General features: G+C 39.0%; 1 pseudogene; it reads right to left on the bottom strand.

The window, feature by feature from the left end:
- Nucleotides 1-26,066, bottom strand: part of LOC143438756 (transcription factor BTF3-like) — a 77,141-nt pseudogene that overhangs the window by 933 nt on the left and 50,142 nt on the right.

The following is a 26,066-nucleotide window of genomic DNA, read 5'->3' as shown; positions in this document are numbered from 1 at the left end:
AATTAATGTAGCTTAAGGAGCCCCTGGAAAGCTCCTTTCTTGAGCTGATGCCAATGGAAAAAAAATATTAAAGTGAGAAAGACTGGAAAACTGGATATGACTGTACCTTCCACCCTGGATACCACCTCTATTTTCTCATCTGGTCTTCTCTCTGTACCTATTTGTCTCTAGGGACCTGGATTTGAACTTTCAAATCTGTCTTCTACTGATTCTTGAAGATCAAACTTGTTTAACAAGTTTCTTTTCCTAAATTTTATTTTTTTATGTCCATATGCATTCTATTTTCATGAGATATTGGAAAGCAAATTCTCTTTCTCCCTTGTTGGTGTACTATATGGGGATACTTTATTTGGTTCTACTATCTACCACCCTTCCAACCCTTATTCCACCCCAATCACTTCTAAGCTTCTGACACCAGACAGGAGAGAAAGAAGGTTAAAGGGGAAAGGGGCAAGATCTCTTTAGACTACTTCCTGATGATTAGGACTAAAAATTCCTTGGGGCAAATTCAATCTCCGTCATCAAGATATCTTCAAACAGCAATCCAGAAATATCAAATATGTCAGCAGCACCGGGACCAGCAGCAGCAGGGGCAGCAGAGGGAGAGATATTCTCTTGAGACCTTGGGATTTATATCCTCTCAGGAGTTCCCAAAATTCCAAACATAAACTATTTAAAGCTGTCAATAATCACACCCTCCTAGAGAATGAGACAATCACAATAAACAGCTATGGAAAATCTGAAGCAGCCCCATATTCTACAACTAGGATAAAGCAAAAACACATTTACATAACTTGGCTTTTTCTCTATTCATGTATTTATTCACTTTACATCCTGATCGCAGTCCCCTTCTCCTCCTAGTCCCCCCTTCATGACTCCTTCCCCATCCCACAACCCCTTCACCTCTGAGAAGGGGGAGGTTTCCACTGGGTACTAACCCACCCTGGTATCTCAAGTCACTGCAGGACTAGTTATATCCTCTCCCACTGAGGCCAGACAAGACAGCCCAGTTAGTATCCACAGGCAGGCAACAGAATCAGGGTAAGTCCCACCTTCAGTTGTTGGGGGACCCGTATGAAAACTAAGCTGCACTTCTCTACATATATGCAGGGGACCTAGGTCCAGCCCTTGTATGCTCAACTGGGTTTGTAATGAAAGCAAAATTCTCACTTTCCCTTTCCCTCTTCAGTATATATACATATATATGTATATATGCATGTATACCTAGATGTATATGTGTATGTATATGTATGTATATATATGGAAGAGAGAGTGATATATATATATATGTATATATATATGTGTGTGTATATATATGTGTGTATATATATATATGTGTGTGTGTATATATATATATATATATATATATATATGTATTTGTGTGTGTGTGTATTGCAGTCACATAGCAGTACTTTTCCTCTAGTATTGTGATTCTGATTATTCTGACACTTGTAATTTTAGACTGTTAAGATGATTTTGAATTAGCTGATTGGAGATTGCTTATGATGTATGTATATGATATAAAAATATGATATAAAAATAGTTAATCAATGCAGAGAAAATATTGCAACTAGTTAATTTTATTGTGTGAAACAAAAAAAAGAACACATTTTACATTTCAGATGACTGTGTAATGTCATAAAATAATTCAAAAAATTTTTAAAAGTTCTTTTCTTTGTCCTGCATTGTGTTTCAAAACAGGTCAAATAAGCCTGCCTAAAGAGAATCTGAGTTCCCTGAAAACTCACACAAATGTGCAGATGATATGCCATGTGATAGCTCCCCTGTTTCTCATTAATATATTCCTTTGAGAGATTTGTCTCCAGGGAAGCTTGTGAAGATACAAAGAATGGGTTTTCTTAGAATGAGTAGGGCAGGCATATTCTCTGATATGACACTCCCCTCTTGCCTGCCCTCCTTCTTCTCTCCAACCTGTCTCTCCTTCTGTGTGCTTACATGTATGTGTGTCTCTCTGTGTGTGTGTGCCTGTGTATCTGTGTGTATGTGTGTGTGTCTGTGTGTCTTTGTGTGTCTGTGTGTGTCTGTGTATCTGTGTGTATGTGTGTGTGTCTTTATGTGTCTGTGTGTGTTTCTGTGTGTCTGTGTGTATGTAGTGTGTGTTTGTGTGTCACTGTGTGTCTGTGTGTTTGTGTTTGTGTGGGGAGTACACACATACACCAGGGGACAGAGAGTAACATTGAGGATCTTCAGTCATTCTACCTAGTGGTCTGGGATAGAGTTTGTTACTGAATGTGGAAATTCATAGAATCATCTAGATTCAGTAATCAATACACTCCAGGAATCTGTCTCCTCTGTGCTCTCCAGTTATAAATATGGACCATCTACCACTGCACCTGACTTTTACATCTTTGCTGGGAATCTGAATTCAAATCCACATGATCACAGGGAAACATTTTACTGACTGAACCATATACTTCTTAGCTCCTAATAATATTATTTAATCCTAAAGTATAGTTTATGATTTCCATATTTACTTAATTGTTCTTTCTTCTATCTATCTATCTATCTATCTATCTATCTATCTATCTATCTATCTATCTATCTAAGACATGTCTCTCTTTAGTACAGGCTAGACTGGCAGCCACCATGTAAACTAGATTAACATTTGAAGTTGTAGCAATCGTCTTGCCTGTGCTTTCAAGGTATTGGGGGTACACAGTGTGACCCTACATCTAATCTAAAAACTTGGAATAGTGATCTTGGAAAAAACCTAGGGCCTGTGGGCATTAGGCCAACACATACTGGCGAACCTATACCGGAGCCTCAACAATTACTTCCTGAGCTTCTACTGTATTCTGTATAATACAGGGATGAACAAGATGTTCCCTCTGCCTTCAAGATTACACTAACAAATTAATTGGGTCCTTATATGTTCAGTAAATGTAGATGTACAGAAGAATGGTAAATGTTCTAGGAGTTCAAACTGCTTTGGAACAATATGACAAGTCCTGGAAATATCCAGTGTTCAAAGCTGAGATCTGAACCATCAGTGTTGCAGGAGATCAAAGAGCATCCATGCTGGGGAAGGAGAGCTCATTGGAAACACAGAGTCTTTAATGGCAGCACTATTTGGACCAAGAACTAAAGGAAGAAATTCTTTCTCTTTATTCTTTGAAAAATTCACACATGAATATGATTTTTGGCCATTCGCACATCCTATGCCCTGTTAATCTCTGACTTGATGCTGTGTGTGTATGTGTGTGTGTGTGTGTGTGTGTGTGTGTGTGTGTGTGTGTGTGTATGAGAGAGAGAGAGAGAGAGAGAGAGAGAGAGAAGATAAAGGCTTGGTGGGTTTAAGTATAGTTATCTGAGAAAACATGGAGGTGGGTTTATTTCCTAATCAATGGGCAACTTGTTCATGGCTACACCACTGAAGAAAATTAAAACTGACTCAGACAAATGTAGACACCCATAACCAAACAATGGATGGTGCTTGGAGATTCTTATGGAAGAATAGTAGGAAGGATTGCTGCCCCTAACCAGATAGGAATTTTACAGGAAGACCAACAGAATCAACTAACCTTGGGGCTCTAAGAAACTGAACCACCAATCAAAGAACACACATGGAGTGAACCTAGGCCTCTCTGCAGATGTGCAGCTTGGTGTTTATGTAGATCTCGAACAATTAGAATGGGTCTATCTCAAAAGCAGTTGCCTGTATGTGGGATATTTTCTAGTGGGGCTGCCTTGTCTGGCCTCAGTGGGAGAGGAAGTGCCTAACCTCATAGAGACTTGAAGTGCCAGGGTGGGGGATACTCAGAAAAGGCAATAGTGGGCTGAAATGTAGGAGCAAAATGTAAGATGAGGCTCTATGATATACTTGGGAATTTTTACATGCTTTATTGACTGTGGATACCAACTCAACCTGACTCTGAAGGTAAGTATGGAAGGCTTGTTTTGTATTTATTGCTTTGGGATTTCCATATTATTTCCTCAGTGTAATGGTTTCATATTAAAATATAAAAAGCACCAAAATTAACCAAGTATATATACTTTATTGTAAAAGATTGAGATGAGGGAAATAGCTAACAATGGTTGAAGAGATGGATATTTTGAAGCTTTCTTGTGCCCACTCAACCCTATGTAGGTGAGTGGTATCCACCAGACATTAGTTATGAATTTCTCTCCTTCGTGTGTTTTACATGAGTTCTGGATTCCTCTATACAGGTCAATTGCTCCACTCAAAAGAACAACCAAAATGAAATATAGAATACTTGAATTTCCTGAAATCAAAAGGGTGGGTCACTTTTATTCTTTCTCCTTCTCCATATAATTATGCAGCAGCAGATGTTTACAAATCACTTTAGTAGTAAAATTGTTTTCAGTCAGGGCTGAGACATCTTTGTGGGTGTCATTTCATGGTGACTGGAAAAATATTTACTTTTTTCCCTATTTTTCAAATCCACTGTTCTACTTTCTTATTTAATTCTGGTGTGTTATAGACACTTTAAAAGCTTTATTAAAGTCAACATGGCAGAACTGTGGTATATGACTTTGCTTGGTGGTTGGTTGTAATATTATAACTAACAGTAGCAACTTGAAATTTAAAATCTACAAAGCAACAGGTGCTCCAAGAATTTTACATTCATTACCTCATTTAACTTTCATAGCAATCCTATAACTCATTAATTTCACTGGGAAAGACTACAGCAGAGAAAACTTTAGTAAACTACTTTGGTAGTGTCTACTGTAAGCAAGCTGAAGCATGCAGAACAGTTTTCCAAATAAAAGGGAAATGTTTTTCTCAAGATAAAACAATTTTGTAATGGGTTCTAAGTGTATAGGTGAGTGAAAAATAGTAAAATGAATAATTATTAGGTAGGATTTAAGAAAATTAAATCAGTTTATTTCTTTGCCATTAATATTGATTAATTTCGGGATGAGATGACTGGAGAAATGGCTCAGTGGTTAAGAACTTGTCTGCTTTTGCAGAGGACCTAGGTTCAATTCCCAGCACCCATACATTGCCTAACAACTTTTTATGACTCCTGTCCCAGGGGATCCAGTGTCTTCTTCTGCACTCCTCAGGCACCAGACACGTATGTGGTACCTATCCATATATGTGTGGAAGCATCGTGTATATAAAATAAAAACAAATTAAACTTTTAAAAATTATTGATAGTAGTTTGAGCAGTGATTATGTTCTTATCACATAATTTATAACATATACTAAGAACCATGGCACATCGTTTTGCCTTATCACATAATTTGTGTTCTTATCACATAACTTACGAATATAGACTGTGAACCATGGCACATAGTTCTGTGCCATGAAATGGCCTTTCTTTTGTTTGTGTTTCCATGATCTTCTACTGTCTCATCTTTTACTCATTTAATGTTGCAAAATGTCATTCTGATATCCTTTAATTATGACTTCATTCTTTCTTGGACATCACAGTTTACATCATGACTACTTTATTTCCTGTCCACATGCTCACCTTCATAAAGTCTTCCTGTACATCTAGAGTCTCTCTTGAATGATGTCAACATTAGCATCCCCATAGATGACTCTTCTGTCAATAATTTCAATTATTTACTGTTGGATTTCAACTATTTACTAATTTCACCCTACCTGTCTCACTTTTTTCATGGTTAATCCGCTCTATTAATTATCCAGTTTGGAAGATGTCTTTCAGAGTTATTATCAGGAGATGAAGAGACAACACAGTTATACCCTTCACTATCTCTGCCTGAAGTGAGCAACACATATCATGACCATCCACAGTAGTCTTTGAAAATATGATAGATTAGCTTGATCCCTGATAATGCCCCTCTGTTATTTGGCTGCTGATTTGTGGACTAAGGATCTGGCTGTGAAATTTGTGCTTTATGAATTATTCACAGTTTTAATATATGTGATGGCTGATATTTGAACCATACTGTTGGAAGTTTAATTATGTAGCAAAATTATGGCCACTGAGTTTTCCCTGCATGCCAGAACCCAGCCAAAGAAAGGCTTGTTTATTACTGCAATTGCTTATGTCGTTGCAAAGACAGTCACAGGATTTGAATTCAAGTCTGTTTAACTTGTAAGTTTGTGTTAAGATTACTCTTTGCAATTGATTTAGAGATGAGTGTCTCCCCGAGACGGTTGCTTTCTTGCTACTGGTGGAGGTATGTGTAGAAGAGAGATAAGAGAGAAGAATAAATGGAGAGATGGGCAAGAGATGGGAGGGAGAGACAAAGGAGATAGAGCATCAGAGAAAAGGCAAGAAGGAAAGAAAGAGAATGCTGCAACAAGCAAACTGTAACAAGGGGGAATGAAGGGGATTTGGGGGAAGAAGGAATCAGGGTAGAGATGAGAACAGAGCTACCCAGTGGAGCACTCAGCAGTCACTGTGAAAAGCCAGTGTAGCTGTCTCCAAAGTGCCTCTGCCTTCCTTGATTGCCTGAGTAATGACTCCCTCCACCCAAACGATGCCATATCTGTTTTTCATTTCTTTCCCCCTGAAAACTACCTGTCTCAACACTGCATATTGTATAAGATTCCAAATTATAACCCTGCCAGCAGGGCATTTAAAATGATCTTGAGTTCATCAATAATTGATATAAGAATAAGATGCATAATGTGAAATTATCATTTCACTCTTTTGCCAAAATAAATTCCACACGATATAAAGAAAGTCAAATATGATGTTCTAATCAAAGAAAACCAATAAAACATGGTTTTATAAAGTTACATCCATCTTCAGAGGAAAGAAAAAATATAAAGAATCAACAGATTCAGTTACATATATATTTAATGCCAAAGCATGATAATAAAAAGTAACATAAAATACATTTGAAAAATAATTTAAAATAAGCTTTAAGAACTTTGCATCAAAATACAGAAATTAAAAAGGCAGATATCTAAACCTAAAAAGTAAAAAAACAAAGGACGTAATAAGACAAGCCACATTGAGTAAATAGTTACTAAGTAAACAGTTAAGAAAATATTCTCTCCTTAAAAACTAGTAGTAACAGGATGTCTTTTATATGAAATGTTAACAAATATCTTAATTGAAAATTTTTATTATATTCACAATATTTTAAACTGTTAGACACACTAACAAAGGTTTAAGAGGGTTCAAAATTACCTCTTTAAAAGGTAATTTTACAATAACTTGTTGAGATTTTTTTAATGTTCATATTATTAACAGGAAAATTATTCATAAGACAATCCTAAGTGATAAATAAATTATGTGATTGTGCATAGGTATGGATATTTCCATAATAATATTAGATATGAAATGAAAGTAAAGTGTACAAATATAACATGACCATGAAAATAAAGAAACTTAAGGTAAAATAATGAAATAAAACTGAGGAGCAGTGGATCTGGGGGAGAGAGGAGAAGGGGTTATGGAGGGGAGGGGAGGGAAGGAAAGGGAGGTTGCAGATGGAGTGTGCTGTATGAGAAAAGAATAAATATAAAGAAAATAAGAAAAATAATGGATGTGGGAAGAGAAAAAGAGAAAAGAATGAAATATAATTTTAAAAAGGGGGGAATCAAAGATAAACAGAATTCTCAACTGAGAAAACTCGAATGGTCAAGAAGCATCTAAAGAAATGTTCAACATCCTTAGTCATCAGGGAAATGCAAATCAAGTGACCTTGAGATTCCACCTCACACCAGTCAGAATGGCTAAGATCAAAAACTCAGGTGACTAACTGGAGGACCTCTAAAGAGACAGCCATATCAGGCTCCTGTCAGCATGCACTTCCTGACATCCACATCAGCATCTACCTTTGGTGACTGCACATGGGATGGATACTCAGGTAAAATGGTCTCCAGATGGCCCCGCCTTCAATTTCTGTCCCACACTTTGTCTCCACATTTGTTCCCATGAGTATTTTGTTACTCCTTCCAAGAAGGACCTTAGCACCCACACTTTGGTCTTCCTTATTCATGAGCTTCATGTGGTCTGTGAGTTGTATCTTGTGTATTGTGAGCTTTTGGGTTAATATCCATTTAATCCAATTGTCAGTGAGTAAATACCATGTGTGTTCTTTTGTGATTGGGTTATCTCACTCAGGATGATGTTTTCTAGTTCCATCCATTTACCTAAGAATTTCTCGAATTCATTGTTTTTAATAGCTGAGTAATACTCCATTGTGTAAATGTACCACATTTTTTTTGTATCCATTCCTCTGTTGAAGAACATCTGGGTTCTTTCCAGCTTCTGGCTATTATAAATACGGCTGCTATGAACATAGTGGAGCATATGTCCTTGTTATATGTTGGAGCATCATCTGGGTATTCAGAGGCAGATGCTCACAGCTAATCATTGAACTGATCAAGGGTTTCCCAATGGAGGAGTTAGAGAGAAGACTGAAGAAGCTGAAGGGGTTTGGGCCCCATAAGGAGAGCAACAATACCAATTATAGTCATAATAAAATATAAAGTCCCTGCAGGGGCAAGGTGACCAAAAATAAAGGCATGCAAGGGCGTGCCCAGACAAGTCCAAACAAGCCCAAGTGAGTAATGGGCTCTCTGGTGTTTACTTCTCTCTCCCTCCCTTTCTGGGAGGTCTGAGGTTCTGCAAGTTCTGCCAGTTCTGCAAGTTGCTGATGTTTGAAATATCCAATCATATGTAACCACGCCAAAATTTCCCGCTCTCCCCAACCCCTACCCATAAATATCCCAAGTTTCCTGGGTTCTGGGTCGGAACCTCTATCTCCTGCGTGAGATATGTTCCGGCCCCAGGGCCCTTGTAATTAAACCTCCTCTGCAATTGCATCAAGAAGGTCTCTCGTGTGTCCTTGGGTTGTGCAGGCCCGGACTTGGGTGAGGGTCCCCTTGAGGGGGTCTTTCATGATCACTCTGGAAATCAGACTGGTGGTTCCTCAGAAAATTGAACACAATAGTACCTGAGAATCCAGCTATACCACTGGATATACCCAGAAGATGCTCCACTATGTTCATAGCAGCCATATTTATAATAAGCAGAAGCTGGAGACAACTCAGGTGTCCCTCAACAGAGGAATGGATAAAGAAAATGTGGTATATTTACACAATGGAATGCTACTCAGCTATTAAATACAATGACTTCATGGAATTTGCAGGCAAATAGATGGAACTTGAAAACATCATCCTGAGTGAGGTAACTCAGTCACAAAAGAACACACACAGTATACACGCACTGAGAAGTGGATATTAGCCCAAAAGTTCAGAATACTCAAGATTCAATTCACAGACCATACACAGCCCAAGAAGAAGGAAGACCAAAGTGAGGATGCTTCAGTGCTTCTTAGAAGGGGGAAGAAAATACTCACAGGAGGAAATATGGAGACAAAGTGTGGAGCAGAGATTGACTGAAAGGCTATCCAGAGACTGCCCCACCTGGGGATTCATCCCATATACAATCACCAAACCAGGACACTATTGTGGATGATGGGAAGTGCTTGCTGACAGGAGCCTGATATGGCTGTCTCCTGAGAGGCTCTGCCAGAGCCTGACAAATACAGAGGCATATGCTCTTAGCCAACTATTGGACTGAGTGTGGGGTCCCCAATGGAGGAGTTGGAGAGGGGACTGAAGGAGATGAGGGGGTTTGCAGCCCCATGGGTGAAGCAACAGTGTCAACTGGCCAGACCCCTGGAGCTCCTGGGGACTGGACCACCAACCAAAGAGTACACATGAAGGGACCCGTGGCTGTAGCTGCATATGTGGCCTTGTTGGACATCAGTGGAAGGAATAGCCCTTTGGCCTGAGAGTGTTCCATGTCCTAGTGTAGGGGAATTCCAGGGAGGGAAGACAGGAGTGGGTGGGTGGGTGGGGGAACCACCCTCAAAGAGGTAGAAGGAGGGTGGATGGGATTGAGAGTTTCCAAAGGGGAAACCTGGAAAGGGGAAAACAATTGAAATGTAAAAAAAGAAAGTATCCAATAAATGTAGCGGCTATGGGAATCTGGCTCACCTGAGAGGAAGGCTGGGAATGAAAGAGGGATGAAGGGCAAGAGAAGCATGGGGCCAATACAATGTATTCTGATCAAGGCCCAAAGTTTAATATTTTGCTTTCACATATAAAGGGGAAGCCCCACCCCCCAGAGTCTCTTCTCCAGCGGCTTGGTGAGGGGGCAGCAGCCAGAAGGTGTCAAGGCAAGCTCAGCAGGCTGTCCATTCTTCTAGCTCCAGTAGCAGACTGCAGGGCGCCAAGGCTGGCAATGCAATGCCTCCCTGGTCCTACTATTGTTTGGTGTATTGTGGTAAACAGATCGAAGGCCTGCTCAAGGTTGTGGGGGAAGGGCATGAATAAGGAAAGCAAAATTGTGCAAGTGTCATTCTGAATATTCTAAGCACACTTGCCATTGTGAATTTGGAGATGGTGCTTATATAAGCCCAGAAATGCAAACCAAATAGTGATATAGCAGATGAATAGTTGGAGCTCATTAGAATTTAGATTTTCATTCCTTTTAAATATGTGCATAGTGTTAGTATTCTGTCTAAACTCCACCTCCACAGTTACCTGGCAACAGCCAGGTATGCTCCTCCCCACAGTTAACTGGCAACCGCCAGGTAGTCCTGATCCACTATAAAAGGGGCTGCTTGCCCCCTCCTCACTTTCATACTCTCTTACTCTTACTCTCTTACTCTCTCTCTTACCCTCTTGCCTCTCTGTCCCCTCCTCCACCTTCCTCTCTCTCCACGTGGTCATGGCTGGCCTCTACTTCTCTTCTCTCTTATCTCTTCCACCTTCTTCTCCCCACCTTTGCCCTATCCCCTGAATAAACCTCCTCCCCCTTGGAACCGCGTGGTCTGGAGTGGTCTGATCTGAGCTGCGGTCAGACTTCTTAAAACATCTAGCACATGGGGTCTGTAATTTCTTTGTTCCATGCATTCAAAATGCTGAGTTTTGATGTCATGCACCCTGGTGAGGTTCGTCAGCCAGAAGCTGACATGGTTCTCTTACTGAGTAATACACTATTCCCTTACTGGGTAAAGGAGTCCAGAAGTGATCTGGCTAATGCTGTTTGTAAAAGGAAACACATGGCAACTGCACACAATTAATAATGAAAGTTTTCTTTGCTTCTACCTTAGCCAAGGAATCTAAGTGTGAAATATTACAAGCTGTGTTAGAACACTGACAGACCTCAAGGAGGCTCTGTTTCTTGAAACCACCCCAAAAGGACTCAATATGAAAATACCCTAAACAAATCTCTTTTGAGAGACCATAGCTGAGCCATTTGAAGCCTCCACTCTGTGCGACTTAGTCATTGCCAGGCAAAATTCTATTTTGCCTCAAATTAAACTCTGTTAGCAATAACCAATCAAATTATTTCCTCTGGATAATCATATAAGTACCAAATAAAGGTGGTTCTATAGCTCAAAGGTACAATGCCCTGGTCCCTCACTTGCTGACTTAGTAATTAACAACAATAAAATGCATGAAGCTACTGTATAAAAACATCCTGAGACATATTACATTTGCAATCAGTTGTTTTTATTATCCCCGGTGCCTTAGAGTTTCATGTTATTAATGCCAATGTATTTTCATGACTTGATTCAATGAGGACGTATCCAATGAATGTTTCATGCTCAGGTGTGAGGATAATAGAAAAATTGATGGAAAAAAAATAACTGCCATGTGGCTCTGTTCTGATCCAATTCACATGTTATTATCTGAGCAATTCTTCCTCCCTGCACAGTGCCAAGCAGCTGACAGTTTGCAGTCTCTTACATGGTGGCTGCCATACATGGTGGATGCGAGCAGAGCTTTAGGGGCAGGATGCATGAGCTCTATCAAGGAGGGCCTGAAATGGGGCTAGCCCACTACAGCAGGAGAAGGGTGTAAAGGCAACATCCTGATACCATGGGAAAAGGGGGACAGTGTCTTCTACAGCAGAAATGAAGTTCTCATCCTGGGCAAATGGCTCAGAGACAAAGCACAGACAAGAAGCTGAAACCTGGATTATGGGCTGCCAGGCTAGAATATAATTGCCATGTAAAGTAGTGTGTGTCATGCTAAGGATTGTAAATAATGTTCAATAAAAGCATGGCAATGGTGACTGGGTTTGTCCTGGAGAAGACTTTCCAAAGGCAGTGAAAAGTAACTAGAGGCCTTAAGAATAAGAACTTAACAAGAAGAAGAACTGGAGGAAGGAAAGGTCCCAGGGGAGATGACACAGGACAAGTCATTTATGCCATGGCACATAAGACAAATTCTCTACATATATGGATACTATCCAAGAGCATGAGAAAAAAGTACATAATGCATAAATATTTGATAAGTGTCATGATAAAAATAGTAAAGTAGAGTTGGCAGGGGGAAGGGAAACAGGTATTTTAAAATGGTGCAGGATAGTACTAAGAAACATACATTTGAATTAAGGGAGGGAGACATGGGCATTGACTTAGTCATTAGTGGAATTAAATATGCAGACTTTTCATGTTGAAATATTCTGCGTGGTACTGAATCCTTTGTCTGGCATGAGTCCCAAAAGCAATGAAAAAAGAAAGAAATGATACAAACACAGAAAATCTGGGATTGGGTAGAATGGGCTATTAAATGGAGACCCCATAGCAGTTTTGAATCCTCTGTATGTTTGTCGTATACAAGTAAACAAGGAAGTAGGGTTATTGTATGGAGAAAACCAAGGAGGTAGGGTTATTTTATATAGGTGAGCAAGGAGGCATGGTTACCTAATCTTGGAAGGTGCAATCTCTGTAGGAGAACAGTATTGAGACAGTAAACGTACCTTGTAGACAGGGAGAAAGCTATGATAGACATTTCCTACACATACTACCAACATTTGCACTCAAACCAGAGTGAGGCTTTGCCATCATTCTGAGCCTTACCTGGTGAAGGGTTTGCCACCCATGGGACTGAGGCATTGGTCTTTGACACATCTTGACAAAGCCCATGTCAACAACAAACATTCACATAGGACTTTACTTGCTCTCAGTATGGGGTGGGGCCATGGAGAGATGGCTCAGTGGTTAAGAGTGCTTACTCATTGCTCTTTCCAGAGGACCTGAGTTCAATTCCCAGCAATCATGTTGGTGGTTGACATCCATCCATACATACAGAGAAACATACATACATAATTTTTTTTTAATGTTAAAATTGTATTCTGACCAGGGTGAAAGAGATGATTAAGTGGTTATGGCAATTGATATATATGCAAAAGGACTTGAGTGCATGTGCACAGCACCAACATAAATGCAAAATAGGTAGCTTGCCTATAACTTTAGCCTCAGAAGAACAAGATATGGGATTCCTCAGAACCAGCTAATGCCTAGAAACCCAATACTTGGGAGTGAAGGCAAGCAAATTCTGAGAGGTCACTAATCAGCTAGCTTAGCTGAAAAAGGCAACTTTGCAGTTCAGTGAGAGATTGTGTCTTAAGACAAAGAGGCAGAGAGTGATAAAGAAAGACACCCATCATCCTCTGCACTCTAAATGTATGCATACCATACAGGTGGACATGTAACACATACACACACACACACACACACACACACACACACACACACACACCAGATCCAATAAAGGAGACACCTGAGGACTGAAGCCTCACTCCTGTGTCACCCAGAATTTGGAAAGAGGAAAGTGATTCCACAAAGGTACCTGGAGTGAGCAGTGATGGGAGATGCAAGCAGACTGGAGTTCTGCTCTAGAAACCAAGGAAATGAAGAGCAGAGAGGATATTTGCCATGTGTGCTGTCATCTGACGTCCCAACACTGAGGCTGTGGTGAGTATTTCAATTGTGTATGTGGTAAAGACAAAAGCTTTCATGGTCTGTAACTAGGAAGATTAGAAGTAGACACAATTAATATGGTCAACTTGATGAAAAGAGCAACAACAAAGGATAAAAAGATGAATAGCCAGAGGAAATGTTTGGTCTAGGGTGAAAAATACATTTCTCTGAAGCTAGTTATTTTCACAATACTTTCTTGCTGATAGAAGCATAGATGGGGAACATGCCTTGGGAAATTAATGGTCCTGAAGATGAGGGGTATAGAAGAAGAAAGTCCTTGAGAAATAAGAGGGAATGGAAAGACATAGAGAGACCACTGGCCCCCTAGACAGGTTCTTCCTCCACACAGGGGCAGAAAGAACAACATGGACCAGGTTAGAAGAATAGACATCACTCAACATACCAAAGGAAAGCAGTTAGACTAGCAACCAGAGCAGAGCAAGTGCTAGTGTTGAATGGGTGAATGCTGTCATCAGCCTAATCAACTGAGAAGTTGAGAAATGCTGCTCTTATGTGACCATGACTTGGATTTTATAGAATGCCTTGGGTTATGTTCTATGTAGAAGTAGAATAATTATTCATTCTCCTAACACAGCAGCTTTAAATAAAAATAATGTAGGTGTCCAATATTACCATAAGCATTTGACATGGGTTCATCTACTTAATTTATATAACAAAGATATAAGTATCACTATTATTGTTGTTGTTACTATTATTATTCTTTTATAAAAGAGGAAAATGAGTTATCAAGAGGATAAAAACTTTATGCTCTAAACTTAAGAGCCAATTGAATAGCAGAGCTAGGATTTCAAGTCTGGGACAAGAGTCAATGTTCATAATAATTTCCTCTCCTGACCTGATCAACAACCGTTCAAAGTTTAAGAGTCCCCCTCTACTGAATAGCTCATACAAGGTTACAAGGTATACTAGAATGAAGTCTAATCTAAAGCTGCATAATTTAAGTTTGCCTGTTTCTCCATACATAGTGAACTCAATGTGTAAGTACAGTCGCAGAGGTAGTTTGAATAGTGCGTGCTTGGTCATTAGGAAATGGCATGAGAGGGACTAGGATGTGTGGCCTTGAGTATATGTGATCTTGTTGTATCGAGTGTGTCACCAGGAATGGGCTTTGGGGTTTCAAAAGCCCAAGCCACCCTTAGTGTCTCTCTTTTCCTGCTGCTTGAAGATCCAGATATAGAACTCTAAGCTACTTCTCCCAAAACATGTCTGCCTGCATGCCACCATGCTCCCCACCATGTTAACAAACTAAACCTTCAAAATTGTGAGCTAGCTACAATTAAATGCTTTTTTCCTAAGAATTGTCATGGGTCAAAGTGTCTCTTAACAATAATAGAGCAGTAACGAAGACAGAAGTCTTCTATTACAACAAGTAGATGAATCTTGGCCAATCACAACAGAAGGACATCAGTCAATCACAGGCAGTCAATTAACTATTCATTCAGATCTGGTTCAGATAAGGCGAACTACTAAGCAGTTTGATTAGATGGAGTTACTTCTAAACTCCAGCTTTTTATATGTTACTTACTTTTCTCTGTAGACAGAGAACCTACCTTTGTAACAAAGCAGTATATTCTGAACCATCTTTATTCTCGAATAACAAATAAAGTCAACTAAATTCTGAGAAACTAGGTTTCCTATAATTTTCTCTTTTAACAAACACTGTGGAGAGATTGTTGATTCCAGAATAATTGGTAAAGTGGGCTGGACATGTGGAAGTCTAGTTTCATTGGGTCTGATGAAGATATTTGATCATGCTGATTTGTGACCCTGCTTACCCTCAGGTCTCCCCTACCTTCCATGTATGAACAACTGAATAGTTATACTGTCTAAATTTTCCTTAAATAAGCTACAATGTGTCTTTCCCTTCAAGCTCCTCCACAGGCAATTATTTGCAGATCCAGCCAAACCACTGAGCCCAGTGGGCAAACAAGAGTCTAGCATAAACATGGCTAGTCACCCATGTTCCATGTTCTTCTCTACAGTTGCATTCTTTTCCGACTTCAATACAATTAAAGTGAAACCAAATGCTGAGGCTAAATGGATAATGAACTGAATGGAAGTGGCAAATGTCTCACCCAACCCCATGCCACCTTGTTTTTCCTTCCTCAACAACTGTAAAAATCACTTATTGGAGATTGCGTAGCTCCTGAATGCAGGGCAGCAACCAGACTGCCATTGGGTCTTGGGTGATGGAGGAGTATACCTTATCTGGCTTAGCTACTGAGGCTTTGAAGGTCGCCTGTTGAGGCAGTGCTCATTAATTACCTTGATTTATAAAGTAGACAAGTGAGCCACTGACACTGCTCCCAGCATGTCAAATGGCAGCTTCTGACAGGGTGGATGAGATGTGGAGAAGAAAGACTGAGCCCTGGATTCCAGGGTGGCAGAGAGAAGAAAGAGGCTTTGGTGAAAGGACATTTTGTTGAAAGGAACAGAAATTGCCTCGGGGCAGCATAGGTAAAAAGAAGAGCTATTTTAAGGGCGGTCCTTCAGGACCATCTAAAGACAAGGAATGAAGTATGTCTGAGCTAAACCAGGACAGGCTGAAATTCAAAACTTAGAACTCACTGTCTTCTGAGGAATCATGCTGTTCTCCCTCATTTAATGCTGATAGTAAGGGATGAACCTCATGCAAACTAGGGCTAAGCAAGTCATACCATGAAGTTACACCCCTAGTCTTATATCCTCTGCTCTCTGCAGGTTTCTTTCTCTTCTCTTAGACTTGTTTCTTCTGTTTGCATATACCCCATTTGAAGACAATACTTGGAGATTCAACCTGCTCTATTATAAATGTCTGTGATCATTCAACTGGCTCTGTCTCAATGCTGAAGTCCCATGATTGGGAATCACATTGACTCAGCCAATCTATAGATAGTTGTTTCTGAAGTGGGTGGTGTCACACAAACTTCTAGGAAGATGCAAACAAACATGTATTCACACCCAATGGAGCAGTAGTGACAGACTAAAGGGGTCATTTCACCTAAGGCCAGATTTATTGGGTTTACTTACAGGAATACATGTAAGGGGTTTCTTATACAAGAATGGATGACTCCCAAATATTCACAACACTAAAAGGTCCTTCCCTAGCATGGGTGATGGCTTCCCTTAGTTGTGCAGATACAATTCTCTCTTTAGTTAACATTCTACTTTCTACATGTTTTAACACAATCCATGCCTACTTGGGAAAGAATTACACACACTTGGGAGTAGGATACTTGAGGGTGGAATCTAAGGGAAGAGTCTAATGATCTTCTTCACCTTCTATGAGGAGATGTCAACCTGTGTAATTATGCCCATGTTATAACCAGAGAACAGAGTTCAACAGGTGGCTATGATTTTTTTTTTTACACTTGTAGGTTAATCCTGACAACATAGACAGGATCCCATGGCCTCAGAAATAGATGTGAGGAGTGGAGACAGTTTGCAATTTGTGAGGGTGTGGAGACAAAATAGGTTGACTGTATGAGATTATTTTTAGGAGAATATATAACAAAATTGCTAAGATATCTAAGAGGTTTAGGGAGGCATTGTGGGTCATGGAAAGAAAAAGACAAAGTGTTAAGTGGAAAAACAGAATACCAAGCCATAAGAGGGGAGGGCATTGATGAAAAACTATGTTAAAGCCACACCCGAGTCAGGCCAAGCAGTCACCAAGCTGTTGCTCTACCATGGACTCTAATACATCATAAAATATATATTTGGAGCCAATGAATTAAAGCTTCCATACATGACCTCCCACATAGGCTGGGAAATGCAGATGGGTTATATTGCCACTAATCTAGATGGTGTTGTCAAGGAACATTTCTAGAATTGTGTGTTTCTGTTGAAGTATTTTGTATGTCACTTATAGCAGCTATAGATGTGAATGCTCTGACAGATGTGAGGTCAACCTTCAAAGTCAGCAGAATTTAAAATTGTTGTGATGCATGACAGTGAGGTATTAAAAATGAAAGTAGGGGGAATGTCATCTTCTATATATTTCAAATTTTTTGATATGTCTCCAAGAAACACACTTTTGCCCAAGGAAATTGCAAAGGATAGTGGGAAGGAGAACACACACATACAAAGTATTTATGTACAGTTATTCTTACAGTGTTGACTTTACCAGCAGAGATGATTCAGTGAAAGAAGTTTTCAATATGGAACATATATTAATAGAAAATCAGCTTGTCCTGATCTCCATTCACTGTTTAAGGAATGACAGTTTGATAAAGTGCTAAATGGTCTGCCTGTCTAGGTGTATGTTCTGAGCCTATACAAAACCAGGGCATACATTAGTGTCCTGCCCTTCAGCATGGTTTAGAATTATGATAGAAAGCCCAAGAAAGTATTTTTTAATTTCTAGGTTCTAATAGCTGCACTGTCTAGTATTAAACTGTCAATCCCATCCTTATCCAGAAAACTCCAAGAAATGAAAAAGAGGGGGTATCATTGGTGAGAAAATTCTTTTATATGACTAATAATATGATATTTTAGCTAAAGACAAATTTTATGAATGAAAAAGACATAACACCATTTATTGAGACTGTGTCACACTTTGTGTCTCTTAATCCTCACATCTCCAATTGTAAACAATTCTAAAATTATTCCCCTACTATGTGACTTATTTAAGTGACAGATTTATATTGATATTGCAGATTTACAGTTCCCCCTTTCTTTCTAGAATCTTTATTCCTTACTTAGTAGTATACTCTTATAGTAAATTCCAGTTTCAACTCAAATTAGTGACCATTTGTTAAATTAGGTTGAATGCTGATGGAGAACGTGCTATGTGCAAAACAGTATCCTAGGCAGAAATACAAGCACATGCTTCCACTAAACCATCTGCACTGATGGAAACAGAGTAGCAAGGAGTGTGAGTAGCATTGTGGTTACCAAAGGCTAGGAAGCAAGGAGCATGAGGAAGATGTGGGCCAAAGAATATGAAGTTTAAGGTAAACAAAAGCATAAATAATAAGTATTTAACATGGTAACTACAGTGATTATCTTGAACCAGTTATTCCATTCTGTCTATATCGTGGTATTTCTGTGTATCTCATAATTGTATGTTATTATAATCTATCACATTTTTAAGTTAAAGGGAGTACAATAGGCATTACAGGAACTACTATATCAAATGAGGGTATCACTTGATAAAGGTACTTGATAGTAGAGAAAAAAAATCCTCTCTGAGACAGCTGGGAGAAGGCGTATGATTTGGAATTAAACAAAGTCATATCTTGGGAAGATAGAACTCTGGGCTTTGGGATGAAGTCCAAAGAAAAGGGAACAAGGAACACTCTTGGGAAAGATACCTGACAATTGGTGCTCATCAAGCCAGCCCCTGGAATTGGGTGGAGCATAAGAGTGCTGGACACCAGGGGAAAAGGGGACAAAGAAATTCCAAAGTTGATGAAGGTCAGACATAAGGAATTTTAGGAGCAGGCCCTGGAAATCAGTGGCCTGTCACTCAGAACAAATACTTAAGGCTAAATATCAGCAGATCTTCTATGCTGTGAAAAACAGGGTTCAGGGAAGCTTTGGGGTTCTAGGACATTACCTCATGAAGGCCATCATTTAGTGGGCAAATCCAACAGGTGTTGTGAAGACATTCTGCATGCTGATGCTACATTTTCTCATTGTCCAAATGAAAGGCCGAGTGGGAAGTTATGGAAGCATGCATCAGCAGGAAGTCAGGGGAAGCAAACAAGGAAACCACAGCACTGGGCAGTGATTAGGAGGTGTCACTTTCTGGAAAACCTAGGTAAGGGACAGCTTTGTGGCAAATGACACACGCACATGCGACAAATCACATTTTCTTCTCTTGAGTCAGCTCTTGTGACTCCAAAACAACATTCATATAAGTCATTTTAAATTTTGACAAGTACTCCTATGTGTTTCCAAACAGAATGGGAATTTTTTCCCCTATTGTGAGACTCCAGTCACTAACTGATTTTAATTATTTTCTGAAATCAATTCTTTTCTGTCAGGGAGATGTCTAAATTTCCATCTGGATAGTTTCTGTAAATAAAGCTTATAAAATAGCATCCTTGGTAACTGGGACTCTACAAGCAGTAAGACATGGGTTGACAGCATGGAGTGACAGCTGACCACTGTGGGTTTTTGCAGAACACCACATGAATAATGTTGTTGTATACAATGTCTGTAGAGACAGATCCAGGTCATTCAATCTGGCTTCAGAGAGGAAGATCAAAAGCATTACAGGGTCCTAGAGCACACACAGCCTTGTGAAGAAAATAACCCATTCCCCTACTTTGGGCTTTGTACTATCGGGATTCTATGGAATTTTTCAAAAGGTCCAGTCCTTACTAATTGCACTTCACACACTTATATTTTTGAAATCTCAGAAGCACAAAGCATTGTTTTCTGGCTCAGTAATTTTAAAGCAGACCTCTAAGCTTCTTCCATGAACCTGTGTCCCCACCTATAAACAGGACTAAGAAAATCCCATCTTACAGGCAGAGCTTAAGATTTCTTCTGTGTAAGGCCCTGAACAAACAGAAACTCAGTAAATGGTACTGATATCATTATTATTGACAAGGGGCTCTTCATGCTTTCAGTTTTCATGGTTAAAATAGGCCAATAAAGAGTGCAATAGCGGGAAGAAATGAGGGACTCAATGTTGGGCATTGACCTATTTACTGTAAAGAAGCAGAGCAATGAGTGAAGACAGAAGCTAGCTGTGGAGTTCAATGACTGACTCACAGATGAGAGCAGAACATAGCCCAGTAACTACACATGCTGAGCCATCTTTAAACACACCCTTCCTGGGTGTTACACAATGAAGTCAGAGAAAGAAAGGCTGAAAGCCATAAACTACTAAACTATTGGTCCACAGTGGAGATGAGTTCCCTGTAAAATGAAGCAGTTTAGTATGAGAGTCAGTCAACCAAACAGAATGAATTCTCTAGACCTCTTGGAGGAGCAAATGTATCCACTCCCTACAGTAAGAATTATGCTGTACCCATTCTATTCTTCTGAAAAAGTCTGATCATGCCTAGTCTGTTGACATTTGCTCTGTGGTTTTGTGTAACACCACCTTAAGAGCCATGAGTGTTTTTCATTATAAATGACTGAATGGGTAAGTCAAACTTAAACTCCCTGGGTTTCCCATTGGAGCCAGTGTGGAGAATAGCGCTAAGGTGAATTTCAAAGAGTATATATAGTTTGGGATGCAAAGTTCCTTTATTCTTGAGGGTTGCAGGCTAAGGCCTTGAAAAAAAAACCTGATAGATGCCTAGGAGGTTAAATTTGAGAGTAAAAGAGTTTAAAACAACAACAACAACAACACAGAGAGAAGTTCACGTGATTTGATTGCAGGTGGTAAAAGTATGCTTCATTTAAGCAATATGAGACAATGAAAAGCAGGAACTGTTCTTGGATTAGGGGGCAACTAAGCCAAGTCAGAGTCTATCCACTACATGGTAACCATATCCAAGAAAAAAGCTGCATAGATATTTGTGCCCTGACCTGTTTGGCTGGCCCCAGTTCTCAATGTTCTTACCTAGGCACCCTAGTTTTGACAGACAAATCAGGTAAAGTATCAATTTATCTGATTTAGGGTATTTTTTTCTGACTGGAGAGTGACTTTCCTAAGGACTTTCCTAAGGACAAATGTTTCCCAGAAAACATAGGTCAAACCCACTTCCTCAGTGTTGGTCAACAACACAGAGACTAGAGAGTGATGGACCAGAAAAAGAAATCATTGACAAAATGTCTCTAAAAATAGTTGAATGCCTATGGCATAAACTTTTGCCTAAATATGGCATTTAAGAGGCAATGAAAATGAGAACAACCCAATGACCATTGTTGACTGAATGAATAAAGAGAATATGTTATTCATATGCAATATAGATACCATGTTTATAGTAATATTGCTCACGGTTTTCAAAAGATGGAAGCAACTGACAATGGAATTCTATTCTGCCTTTGAAAGAAGGCAGTCCTGGTAAATGCTATGACTTGAGTTAATAATGAGGATATTATGCTAAGTGAAGTAAGCCAGACATGAAACAACAAATATCACATGGCTCTATTTATGTTAGTAAACAAATTCAGAAAATAATAATTAGAAATTCTGTGTCTAAGAGCTGATTTGGGTAAAAAGAAGGGTGTGTTTAATGCATATGGTAATGCATATGGAGTTTGGCCTGGAAATTCAGGCAGAGGAAAAGGTTGTACAATATTTTGAATGTTCTTCAAGACATTTTATTGTCCCCTCCAAAAATAGTTAAAAGGGTAATGTTTGTATTATGCTTATTTCACCATAATTTTCTAAATATGCAAAAGAGAGGCAAGCATCCAAGCAATGACCTTCTTGTATCTGAACTCCTTAGCAAGCTCCTTTTTTTCTATAAAGAGAAGGCAAATGTTTTCTCCACATCTATAGAAATTTTGTCATCGTGGGCTTTGTTTACATTCAGAGAGGAGTAATTCCAGGAGCTTTACAAGATAATTCATTTTCTTCTTTAGTTATTTCTTTGGGACCTTAAAGAGTCCCTCAAATTAACCCCTAAAATACGTCCAATATTTGAACCTCTGTCACAGAGAAACCCAACCCTTGTTTCTTGAAGCAGTAACTATATTTACCCCTTCCCTTCTTCTCTCTATCACAGTGCTGAAACTCTCAGAAGTTACAGAGAGGTAGGAGGAGGGAAGGACAGCCTTCTAACAATGGTCATTCTTATCTAGATGGCAGACAACTATAGAAAGAACTGAAACACTGATGTAGGACTGAACTAAATTTCTTAAGATGAGGCTTGTATTTAAATGTCAAGTGAGTTATGAACTCACTGAGTTACTGTTGAGAGACAGAAAGGGATATTTCAGTTGACCAGATTTAAAAAGCAATCTTGTAGGAATATTAAATTGTTTCTAATATTATCCTACTGAATCCTGCTTACTGGATGACATTGTTAAGCTCACATTTAATCTTTTAAATGAACTAAAGAGATAGAAATAATTATCTCTTTACTACACAGGAAAACCAACGTTTAAAAAATAAATTTGCCCTAGATGTTATTGGCTAGTTAAAGGGCCTGCATATTTTCTTTTATGTCATGTTTTATATTTTAATATGCATACAAATATTTTAATAAGCCTACCCATGAATATGCAGAGGGCAAGAATAAGATGATCCTTCTTGGAAAGCTTGACAGTGTCTACAAAGGAAATCAATTGAGCCTTCATCATGAGGTTTTCTGGAATATAGGATGTAAGAAACTAATAACATTAAACAAAGGCTCCAAGACAGTCCATTACGACTCAATGGTAAGTATTTCTACATTTTTAATTTCATCTTTATTGAGTGGAAGATAAATAATCCTTGGGGTTTTGTGACCTTGTATGCCCGAGAGTGATGGATGACCTAAGCAACCAAAGGTCCACTTTACCCGTTCATTAACTCTGAACTGCATGTTTTCCAGGCACAACTCCGAACTTAAGGTCTTTAAATAGATGACAGATTCAGCTTGTGCCTTTTACCTCCATATTTATAGCTCTTGCTTCCTAAATCCTCACTTTTATCTTTCCATATTCAGTGACAGTCCTATTCTTTCTAGAAAACTACAGTGGAGGAGGAAGATAAAAGAAAAAGCAAAAGTAAGGATATTGTGAGAGGTTCTTTTTTGTTGTGGTTCTTCAACTACCTCCTGTATCTTTTCACCTGTGCATTGGGTTAAGACTTCATTCTTGAAGCATCCTGCAAAATCCACCCTTCTTAAGCCTAAAGTTTCAAACAGCCTGTAGGTGTTCATTTTCTGATGCTTGTCACCAGTCTCTTAGTAACTGAGTGTAGGTTTATTTCTTTCTGTAAGTAGCTAATAAAAGACCAAAGTAGTGAGATGCCTTCCAAAAGGTATTTCTATCCTATATTGAGTATAGTTTATGCTCAGTGTTTTGTTCAAAAGTCAGCATCAGGAATTCACATCTTCTGTTCCATCTACCAAACTTGACTTTGACCGTGGACTGTCTTTGGGGAAATGCTGAACCATGTGGTGTTATACATTACCCCAGACTTATTAAATCACAGTCTCTGGATAAGTCATTTGGGCATTGGTAGATTTTGAAAACTGGCTAGTATCATTACAAATTAGTTTTCAAGGCAACAACTACTCAGAGTAACATAGGAGTATAGTGATGGTCTGAGGACTTTGTTATTCATTTGAGACAAGATAAAAACCTCAAGAAAGCATCAAGAATGGCATTGTGCATAGTTTTGACTCAGCTAACAGTTTTGTTATAACAAGAGAGCCTGGGTACAGTGGGACATTGATATACTTTCAGGAAGCAGCCACTTACCCTGTCACTCATCTGGAACAAAGAATTTGAATGCTGGTTTCCCAAAGTAGCCCTTCCATAAGCTTCTCTAACAAAACTGAAAGCATCTTTTACACATTTTTTTTCTGCCTCTTTGAGCTTGGACAACTATTTCAATCATTTATTGCTGTTGTGCTGTATCCTCTGTATCAGAGAAATTATCATCACTCAGCCATATTTCCTACCCATTCCAGGAGATTACCTGTTTCCTCATTTTACTAGTTTTGAACTTCTCATGACATTTAATGCATATCACTGTGGGGTCACCACAATGTACAGAGAACAAGTGTTAGAGCACTGGCTGTTCTTGCAAAGTAATTAGCTTTGGTCAGCATCACTCACACAATGACTAGCAGTTATCTGAAACTCCAGTGGCAGAGGATTCAACACACTCATCTAGCCTCCACAGGCATGAAGTAGGTATACAAGGACAACAATAGACATGTCAAGATGGATGGAGAAATGCCCACAAGGCCTCAATCCTACACAAAGAACCACCAGCACCCAAGGACTGGTGGGAGTGGAAGAAACAATTCTCCCAGGGAAGAGTATATCAATACCAAATTGTCAACCCTGAAAACGTACATACAAGAAACATTACACAAACTGAGGTTATATTTAGGAATATATATTATGTACATATGCATGTAAAAACAATTAATGAAAAAGAGAGGCCATGAACTTGAAAAAGAGTGAGGAGGGGTATTTGAGAAGTTTGGAGGAAGAAAAGAGAAGAGCAAAATGATATAACTATATTATACTCTCAAAAACTAGAGTAAATTAATTCAATTTCTAAATGCTTGTGTTGGCCAGAGTAAGAATAATCCCCGTTTTCCTTGGCCGCTCTCTGCTCTATACCTTCACCTATCTGCACATTTTTTAATTTGACCCTTTTAACAGGAATGTTTCCACAGATTATTGTAAATTACTTCATGAGAAATAAATTACAAAGATGGAATATACGGGTGTAGAGGTTATTGTTGTAATCAAACAAAGCCTGTAACAGAGTTAATCAGGTGAATATTTTAATGCAGTGCATAATTTTTATTATACTGCTAACAAATTAGTCTCAAATGCTTGTTAGCTCACAAAAATGACTGATCAGTGTTATAACACATAGACAAATCAAATCAAAATTATAATGTTTCTTCTTTTTAATTAGTTCTTGGTATTTGTAAACATTACTATTAACTTTCATTCTCTCACATACAGGCCTGCACAGTGTGTATTCATATATACATACATGTATAACACATCATATATATTTATACATATATACATATACTCATATGCACATACACCACACACATACATATATGTACATACACCATACACATATACACACATACATATATATGCATAACAGACACACCTGAGTCTTACTCTGTGGCCAAAACTACCTCATTTGGGGCATAATCTTATAACAGGATAGCAGTTAAAATACAGTAAATAAAAGTGAGAAAATAATAACCTGAAAATTATAATAGCAAATTTAACATAGAAGTCTGTTTCTCTGTATCCCTTCTCTTTCCTCTGTATCACATAAGAAGTAAGGGTGCAAAGCAGGAGCCTTGACCCATAGGCTGGAACTCTCCACAATACATTGGATACAGAGCATCAGACACTGTTCTTGGCTAGTGTTTTGCAGCAGCATCTGGTCCAGCTTTTGTTTAGTCACAGCTCTAAAATCCTTCTGTTTCATCTTCCTGCCAGTGCTGCTAAGTTGGAGTTATTGTGTAACCCTTCTAGGATGCTTTTTTTCCCAGGGCTTTCTGTTCCCTGTAACTCAGAATCATTGGTGGATAAAGGATAATTTTTGAAGAGCCTTTGACAACCCTATTTGTATCTTCTGCATGATTCTGACAGCTCTCAAATTTATCTGACATTTGGGACTGAGGCTCTAGGACCCCAACCAATTATCTTTTTCATGTGCATAGCTAGATGACCTGAATTTTCATGTCATCAAGTCCCCAGAACAGTGAAATTTTATAGATCAGCTTTAGACATTTGTTGGATTCGTCACCTCT

This window comes from Arvicanthis niloticus, chromosome 26 (genome assembly GCF_011762505.2).
Source record: "Arvicanthis niloticus isolate mArvNil1 chromosome 26, mArvNil1.pat.X, whole genome shotgun sequence".
Lineage (NCBI taxonomy): Eukaryota > Metazoa > Chordata > Mammalia > Rodentia > Muridae > Arvicanthis > Arvicanthis niloticus.
Note: the sequence above shows the minus strand (reverse complement) of the source record. Positions and strands in the feature narration are given on the sequence as shown.